The following is a 10046-nucleotide window of genomic DNA, read 5'->3' on the forward strand; positions in this document are numbered from 1 at the left end:
GCCATTGAATATTGTACTTCCACTCTATTGTGTACTGCCATTGAATATTGTACTACCACTCTATTGTGTACTGCCGTTGAATATTGTACTTCCACTCTATTGTGTACTGCCATTGAATATTGTACTTCCACTCTATTGTGTACTGCCATTGAATATTGTACTTCCACTCTATTGTGTACTGCCATTGAATAGTGTACTTCCACTCTATTGTGTACTGCCATTGAATATTGTACTTCCACTCTATTGTGTGCTGCCATTGAATATAGTACTTCCACTCTATTGTGTACTGCCATTGAATATTGTACTTCCACTTTATTGTGTACTGCCATTGAATATTGTACTTCCACTGTATTGTGTACTGCCATTGAATATTGTACTTCCACTCTATTGTGTACTGCCGTTGAATATTGTACCACCACTCTATTGTGTGCTGCCATTGAATATTGTACTACCACTCTATTGTGTGCTGCCATTGAATATTGTACTACCACTCTATTGGGTACTGCCATTGAATATTGTACTACCACTCTATTGGGTACTGCCATTGAATATTGTACTACCACTCTATTGGGTACTGCCATTGAATATTGTACTACCACTCTATTGTGTACTGCCATTGAATATTGTACTTCCACTCTATTGTGTACTGCTATTGAATATTGTACTACCACTCTATTGTGTACTGCCGTTGAATATTGTACTTCCACTCTATTGTGTACTGCCATTGAATATTGTACTTCCACTCTATTGTGTACTGCCATTGAATATTGTACTACCACTCTATTGTGTACTGCCATTGAATATTGTACTTGCACTCTATTGTGTGCTGCCATTGAATATTGTACTTCCACTCTACTGTGTGCTGCCATTGAATATTGTACTTCCACTCTATTGTGTACTGCCATTGAATATTGTACTACCACTCTATTGTGTACTGCCGTTGAATATTGTACTTCCACTCTATTGTGTACTGCCATTGAATATTGTACTTCCACTCTATTGTGTACTGCCATTGAATATTGTACTTCCACTCTATTGTGTACTGCCATTGAATAGTGTACTTCCACTCTATTGTGTACTGCCATTGAATATTGTACTTCCACTCTATTGTGTGCTGCCAATGAATATTGTACTTCCACTCTATTGTGTACTGCCATTGAATATTGTACTTCCACTCTATTGTGTACTGCCATTGAATATTGTACTTCCACTGTATTGTGTACTGCCATTGAATATTGTACTTCCACTCTATTGTGTACTGCCGTTGAATATTGTACTACCACTCTATTGTGTACTGCCATTGAATATTGTACTACAACTCTATTGTGTACTGCCATTGAATATTGTACTACCACTCTATTGTGTACTGCCATTGAATATTGTACTACCACTCTATTGGGTACTGCCATTGAATATTGTACTTCCACTCTATTGTGTGCTGTCATTGAATATTGTACTTCCACTCTACTGTGTGCTGCCATTGAATATTGTACTTCCACTCTATTGTGTACTGCCATTGAATATTGTACTACCACTCTATTGTGTACTGCCGTTGAATATTGTACTTCCACTCTATTGTGTACTGCCATTGAATATTGTACTTCCACTCTATTGTGTACTGCCATTGAATATTGTACTTCCACTCTATTGTGTACTGCCATTGAATAGTGTACTTCCACTCTATTGTGTACTGCCATTGAATATTGTACTTCCACTCTATTGTGTGCTGCCAATGAATATTGTACTTCCACTCTATTGTGTACTGCCATTGAATATTGTACTTCCACTCTATTGTGTACTGCCATTGAATATTGTATTCCACTGTATTGTGTACTGCCATTGAATATTGTACTTCCACTCTATTGTGTACTGCCGTTGAATATTGTACTACCACTCTATTGTGTACTGCCATTGAATATTGTACTACCACTCTATTGTGTACTGCCATTGAATATTGTACTACCACTCTATTGTGTGCTGTCATTGAATATTGTACTTCCACTCTACTGTGTGCTGCCATTGAATATTGTACTTCCACTCTATTGTGTACTGCCATTGAATATTGTACTACCACTCTATTGTGTACTGCCATTGAATATTGTACTTCCACTCTATTGTGTACTGCCATTGAATATTGTACTTCCACTCTATTGTGTACTGCCATTGAATATTGTACTTCCACTCTATTGTGTACTGCCATTGAATGGTGTACTTCCACTCTATTGTGTACTGCCATTGAATATTGTACTTCCACTCTATTGTGTGCTGCCATTGAATATTGTACTTCCACTCTATTGTGTACTGCCATTGAATATTGTACTTCCACTCTATTGTGTACTGCCATTGAATATTGTACTTCCACTCTATTGTGTACTGCCATTGAATATTGTACTACCACTCTATTGTGTACTGCCATTGAATATTGTACTTCCACTCTATTGTGTACTGCCATTGAATATTGTACTTCCACTCTATTGTGTACTGCCATTGAATATTGTACTACCACTCTATTGTGTACTGCCATTGAATATTGTACTTCCACTCTATTGTGTACTGCCGTTGAATATTGTACTACCACTCTATTGTGTACTGCCATTGAATATTGTACTATCACTCTATTGTGTACTGCCATTGAATATTGTACTTCCACTCTATTGTGTACTGCCGTTGAATATTGTACTTCCACTCTATTGTGTACTGCCGTTGAATATTGTACTACCACTCTATTGTGTACTGCCATTGAATATTGTACTACCACTCTATTGTGTACTGCCATTGAATATTGTACTTCCACTGTATTGTGTACTGCCATTGAATATTGTACTTCCACTCTATTGTGTACTGCCGTTGAATATTGTACTACCACTCTATTGTGTACTGCCATTGAATATTGTACTACCACTCTATTGTGTACTGCCGTTGAATATTGTACTACCACTCTATTGTGTACTGCCATTGAATATTGTACTACCACTCTATTGTGTGCTGCCGTTGAATATTGTACTACCACTCTATTGTGTACTGCCATTGAATATTGTACTACCACTCTATTGTGTGCTGCCGTTGAATATTGTACTACCACTCTATTGGGTACTGCCATTGAATATTGTACTACCACTCTATTGTGTACTGCCATTGAATATTGTACTTCCACTGTATTGTGTACTGCCATCGAATATTGTACTTCCACTCTATTGTGTACTGCCGTTGAATATTGTACTACCACTCTATTGTGTACTGCCATTGAATATTGTACTACCACTCTATTGTGTACTGCCGTTGAATATTGTACTATCACTCTATTGTGTACTGCCATTGAATATTGTACTACCACTCTATTGGGTACTGCCATTGAATATTGTACTTCCACTCTATTGTGTACTGCCATTGAATATTGTACTTCCACTCTAATGGGTGCTGCCATTGTAATTGCTGTGAGGTGATTTGTGTTGATTTGGAAACCTAGTTAATTTTTGCAATACAATTGTTAATTGTTTGTTTGTTTCACGTTAAATTCTTCCATATAGAGATTTCTGGGTTAACATATTGTTTTAATTTGGGTATACCGGACCGGAAGTTTACACACCACACTAGAATCTAAATATAGTACTTAATAGTGCATTTGTCGACAAATTACAGTCACATGTGTAAAATCCACGGACCGGAAGCACCTTGACCAATGTCCAGCCCTCCCCGGCCAAATGCACACCGCCCAGGAGGGGCCCACACAGCGGAGACATCGTCAAGTTGAATGTACAGTAAACTACGGTTATAACGAACACGCTTATAACAAACTAACGGATATAACGAACTAACTTTTTAGTCCCGACTATATGCTGTAGTTATGCTGTATATATGCTTATAACGAATTACGGTTATAACGAACTATAATTAGTAGTCCCTTTGAGTTCGTTATAACCGTAGTTTACTGTATGTGAAATGTATGAAGTGTATTTGTATGTATCAAATAAGTAATAAAGACATGCTCACAACACACTGAACATTCTTTATACATTAACTTACAGAGGTGAGGTGAATTGGGGTTTATGCGCGTACGTGTGTGTGTGTGTGTGTGCTTGTACTAGTCCGGACTCATGCCGATTTTATAGTGCTAGCCCATTGAGATACCATGCCGCAGTTTAACTTGAATATCCCACTCAGACACAGTATACTGACTCAGATTTGAATGATGTTGACACAGCATATTCACCGGAGAGTAAACACGTGATTACAAGATATTGTTATAGTGCAAATCATTTCAATAATTTTATTTAAAATTGTGCAAGCCATTTCAATACTTTTATGTAACATTTCATTTATCTAAATACCTAACTGGTTCAATATGTTTCCAAGTGTACCGAAATTCTATGCCCTTTGTTTGTGTAATATATTCAGCAAACATTCGGCGTATCCCCCCTTATCATTAGCCCCTCCAGGTAGGACCCTTAATCTCCAGCGCTATCTGTAAATTTCAATTAACACCTCCTAACGTCGCCGGATCTTACGTCTATACATACACGTGGGACAATGACCTTGCCACACGTTACGTAATACCTCGCTCTACAAAACCCGACTGACATGGTCAGTCAGGGAGACAGCCGAGAGAGACAGCCAGAAGGTAAGTGACAGAACGGTTCTCCCACCCGGGAACATTGGCCACTCGGTCCCGGTGTGCGTTCTGTCACGTTAGTATCAACATGTACCTTTTCGACTTATTCCAAACCATCAACAATTAATAAACATGGCTGCTGTCGTCTTAAACTTCACCCCTGAGTTTTGTCTTCCGTCATCACCCTGAGCTACCATCCGAGGGCCGAAACGTACGCCCTTGGACAGAGCCCTTGTCAATGGCACCAAACACTATCACATCAAATGGTTAGGTAACCCCCAAACCACTTGGGAACCATCCTGCAATCTCAGTCAGGACCTAATCCAACACTTCCATAGATCTTGAACCATGTCCGGTAAAAGGCGCAAAAATGGGCGAAAATACTTTAAATAATACACCAAGATTTGATCAGCTCCCACCTATCTTTGAGAAGTTTGCAACTGTTGCCTTAGATGTTGAATGACCACCCCTTCTTACAGTTTCGTCGTTTCTGTGTCTCATAGTGCTAGGCTGTTCAGGTGTTGCTGGCCAGAACATCATGCTCAACCAGGTCATCTCATCTAATGGTCCCATGTTCTCTTTCGTTTCTCTAAGGTTCATCATGGAGTCTGATTATCCTGTGGCTACTCTCATTTAGCGCCCCTTCTGTCCTCGCTTCCGGTCCAGTTCAACGTCTTAACTATGGGGTTGTGTTTCAACCGTCATCTCAAATCAATTATGCCACAGATTACTGGATATACACATACGAAGTGAAGCTTCCAGATGTACCAGGCATCCCAACCATGAGTGGATGTCTTCACAGTAACAGAACCTGTGTCCTACTTCACCAAATTCAAATGCATCTAAATGTAATTAAAACTAGATGCGTTGCCCAGCTAAATGAAACTAGACAACAACTTATTAAGCCAATTCCAGCATCAAAAATACCTTCATCATCTAGATCTAAACGCGCTATTCTTAGTTTTGTCGGGTCTCTCTCTAAAACATTGTTTGGTACTGCTACTACCAGTGATGTAAACCTTCTCGCCAAACATATTAATGCTCTCACAAGACATGATATCAACCTTGCAAACACCATCCAACAACACTCTGCCCATCTCTCCTCGTTTATGAAGCTTGTCGACTCTAGATTTAAGAATGCACTTACAGGTGTCAAAGCTAATCGTGATGCAATTACATTTACAACTATTGCTATGGAAACAATGTCAAAACAATCCAGTCTTCATTTACTGCTCTTACAGGCCTTTTGATTGATCAAATCCAACATGCTTCCATTATAGAACACCAGTTGGAAGAATTAAAGTTAGGAATCTTAGACTTAGCCAAAATAAGTGATCACCATTGCTGGTAGCACCTGAAATTTTAGAACAAACAATTCATCACCTGTCCGCAGTTTTATCTGATACATATCCAAATTTTCAACTATTGCACACCACCCCTACAATTTATTATTCCCATGCTAAATTTATCTTTGCCCGTACTAAGTCCGATATCTATATCTCAGTATAATTTCCACTCTCTTCATTGGCTAAACCTCTTCAAATGTATACAGTTAAAGTTATCTCTTTACCTTTGCCAATCAATAGCACTTCACCACATTCTACCCAATTGTTAGACACTCCCACTTACTTTGCATTGTCTGCTGATTCCCAACACCATATCATAAGCTATGTCCTGTTAGGCTTTCTCTTAATTCAATTACTAAATCTTCTTGTCTTTTGGCACTCTTTCAAAACAGCAAGTTAAGGCACTTTGTAACTTCCGCCATGTAACCAGACCTCAGCCGCCTACACTCATCTCTGTTGGTTCTTCAAATGTTCTTGTCTACAGAGTTTCATTCCTGACCCTTACTTGTCTTGGCACTCACCGTATGATTCCTGGTTGTCAATTTTGTCTTATTGTAACTCCCTGCTATTGCTCTCTCTCAACTGAAGATATATTTTACCCAGCCTCCTTCAGTTCTTGTCGTAATTCCACCTCTCACATCACCCATCTCCATCCTGTCAATCTAGTCTTATTACAACATTTCTTGATGACTCTGCCCTCTCCAGTATAGCTGGGGATACCAAGTTTAGGAAATCAATTAATTTCACAATTCCAAAATTTAATATATTTTCCCATGCCATTTCCAATGTTTTGGCTAACGACAATCAAGCCCACCTCAGTTTAAAACGTTTTGCAGAGAGTGCTAAAAAGGATCAAACAATCTTTCAAACAATTTCTGAGCCACTGCTTGATGGTCAGATCAGTCTTCCTCCAAGTTCCTGGCTTGATACGAATGCTATTCTAGCCTTAAGCGCCTCAATTGCATCAGCTCTGTCCATATTTTTGGTTGTTTGGATGTTTTTCAAAATTCGAACTCTATCTGCAGCACTCATGTTAGTCACTCGCGTTGTCCCCACCAAAGCAGTGCAACCACCAGCTCTTAATTATAATGATCATGCCACTGCTAGTACTCCACCCACGGACTTTGTCATCACAGATCTTGCTGACTACCATGTCTCAATCCTTCTCGGTTTTATCACACTTTTAATTGCCTCCATCTTGCTTATACTAGTCTTTCAGCGCCATTCAGGACTTCAAAATGGCCTTGTTTTAGAACTTACTACAGGTCCTGAATATGTCACTGTCCCTATTTTGTCTTTGACTCTATGCCCTGCCTACTGGGACATATCAGGCCCCATATACAGTAGAAAACCTTTGTGATACATTTTTCCCACTCTGTCAGTTGATTGGACAGGCTTTATGGTAACAAATAAACTTACTAGCACATCCCTTACCGTTCCCTCAACCATTCAGATATCATTCTTTACAGCTCAAAAGCTGCAGCGACTCTTTAAACAGCCATTCACTGCCTATGTCCTTCTAGTTCATAATGGATATTATAAGGTAGTGGACCCGACATCGCTTGTACCTCAATTTTAGTTGTTGCAATGTGTATTTCTATAGTTATTGAATGTACATATCAGATTTGGGCATTCTGAACAGTACGTATCATTGTTGTCATGTTCTTTGATGTGATCATATCTTATGTTTATACACTTAGACGTTAATTACCATTATTTTACCTGATGTTACTTCAAGCTTTTGAGGTCAAAAGCTCTACGATGCCCAGGGATATTGTACAGACTAGATTATCTGCACAAAATGTTTCTGGCCAATGTTTGACCCCCGACACTTGACATAGCCCATCAACATTAGGCGATCTCGCTATAACACTTGAAACAATACAAATACGGATTACCGCCCTTAATGACAAGATGGACCTATTCACAAAGGACAATGATGACAAACTTCGTGACCTTCAAGAGGGAAACACAAGTTTGAAACAGAAACTTGATGCCCTGGAATCAAGAAATGACAGCATTGAAGCACAGTCTCGAAGATCGGTTCGATCATAGTTGTTTCACCATATGATGAGAACCAGACAAGAGAACAAAGTTGCCTTTTTGAGCAACGATAAACTTGTAGTTGATGGATCAGTTTTTGTTCAGGGAGACGACGACACACAAATCAGACAAATTGGACAGCGTAGGAACTGGACAAGATCATCACCCAATCCTGCTGAGACATCATCGCCGTCTGCACCTGCTGCTGGGTCGTCATCAACAACGTCTACATCAGCTTATAGTTATGGCAAATATGATGGTGGTCGTGGCCTCAATGACACTCATGAAAATAAGACCGATTCAACACTTAACATATTGAATATGTGTTCCTGGAACATCCAAGGACTAAAATCCAAGATTGAATTTGGTGACTTTATTTCATTCTGCCAGGATCTTGACATATTCAGTTTTGTTGAAACAATGTGTACAAATGTTAGTGATGTAATAACGAACGTATTCAGTAACTATGATAATGGGATAATGTTATCTTTTTCAGGATTATGAATGCTAAAAAGTCCAATACACGTGTTCATTGCTTTTGTCTATATTCACCCTGAATCATCTCGGTTCTACAATACGTGTGAAGAAAATGGCGCAGATAGATTGGAAAATCAGTTGGTACATATCAAACACGATAATGATGAGTGTTGTAAACTCATCTTATGTGGTGATTTTAATGCAAGGATGGGGTGAGACCGGGATATCCTTGATGATGATGTGAAGTATTTACCAATTGATCCACATTATGTTGGAGATAATTTTCCAGTTACAAGAGGTGTTCGTGACTATAAAACAAATAAGTATGGTAGAGCTTTACTGGACATACATATTGTAAATGGCAGAGCCCCATTGCATATCCCGAGTAGCTTTTGTGTCACATACAGGATGCCGTACTGTGGAGTAGTTCCTAGTTTCCAGTGATGTTTCTCCAAATGTCAATGATATGTCAGTTATCCATTGTACAGATTCAGATCATATGCACGTCAAATGTTTGATGAAGACTGTGTTCAATTCAAATCAGAGAAATTTAGACTACTATACAAATTCAGATAATATTACTGTGCGCTAAATTTACAAAAATACATTGATGCAAAGGCAGATTTTAATATTTGCTGTGAAAGAAAGAACATCTATAATATGAAAATGAGTGATGAAATAAATACTGCAGCAAAGGATAATGACTGCAAGAGATTCTGGGATACACTTAAATGTGCCCAACAATACAAGAACTCTAGTAATACAATATCACCTGACCTTTGGGCATCCTAATTCACAAACTTAATGAACACTGGAACTGCAGAAGATTGTTCTGAAATTTGATCATTCGGTTTCCCAATTCCCTGATAACCATTCTTGTGAAAATTGTATTATATATTTTAGTAACGATTTATCAGACGAAATCACTGCATACGAGGTAGAAGAAGCCATTTCCAAGCTAAAACTCGGCAAAGCACCTGGAGAGGACGGACTACCTTCAGACTTTTTTAAGTGTGCGGGACCGTTTCTCATTCCCTTTTTGAAATTACTATTTAACAAAGTATTAGATACAGGTACTTTCCCCTCTTCGTGGAACCTAGGTTTGATTATCCCGTCACGCAAATCTGAAAAAAAGTCGGACCCAAATGATTACAGTGGTATTTCTCTTTTAAATGTTCTTGGCAAGTTATTCACTTTTGTGTTAGGAAAAAGGTTGAGAACATGGATGGAAATTAATGATTATAAACTGACGTCCAAAAGAAACTTTACCAACTGAAAATATAAATTTGAGACAAAGAATACATTTCTTTTCGATGAAGTCTGTCTAAAACACATAACCTAAATACAACAATAGTGTATGCAGAAAATGTTAATCGTCTGTTACATGTTTGCTAGATAACACGCGAAAAACTGAAAAACACGTGCACCACGGACAACTGCAAATGCACGTGCGGGTAAGGGTATAAAACGATTGCAACGGCAAGTCAGACATCCACAGTGATAAAAAAACACAAAAGAAATGCCACGACTCACAGTCGAACAACGTGAACGAGCCTTGGGTATGGTACAGA

This window comes from Haliotis rufescens, unplaced genomic scaffold, assembly GCF_023055435.1.
Source record: "Haliotis rufescens isolate VD_foot unplaced genomic scaffold, xgHalRufe1.0.p SCAF_56, whole genome shotgun sequence".
Taxonomy (NCBI): Eukaryota; Metazoa; Mollusca; class Gastropoda; order Lepetellida; family Haliotidae; genus Haliotis; species Haliotis rufescens.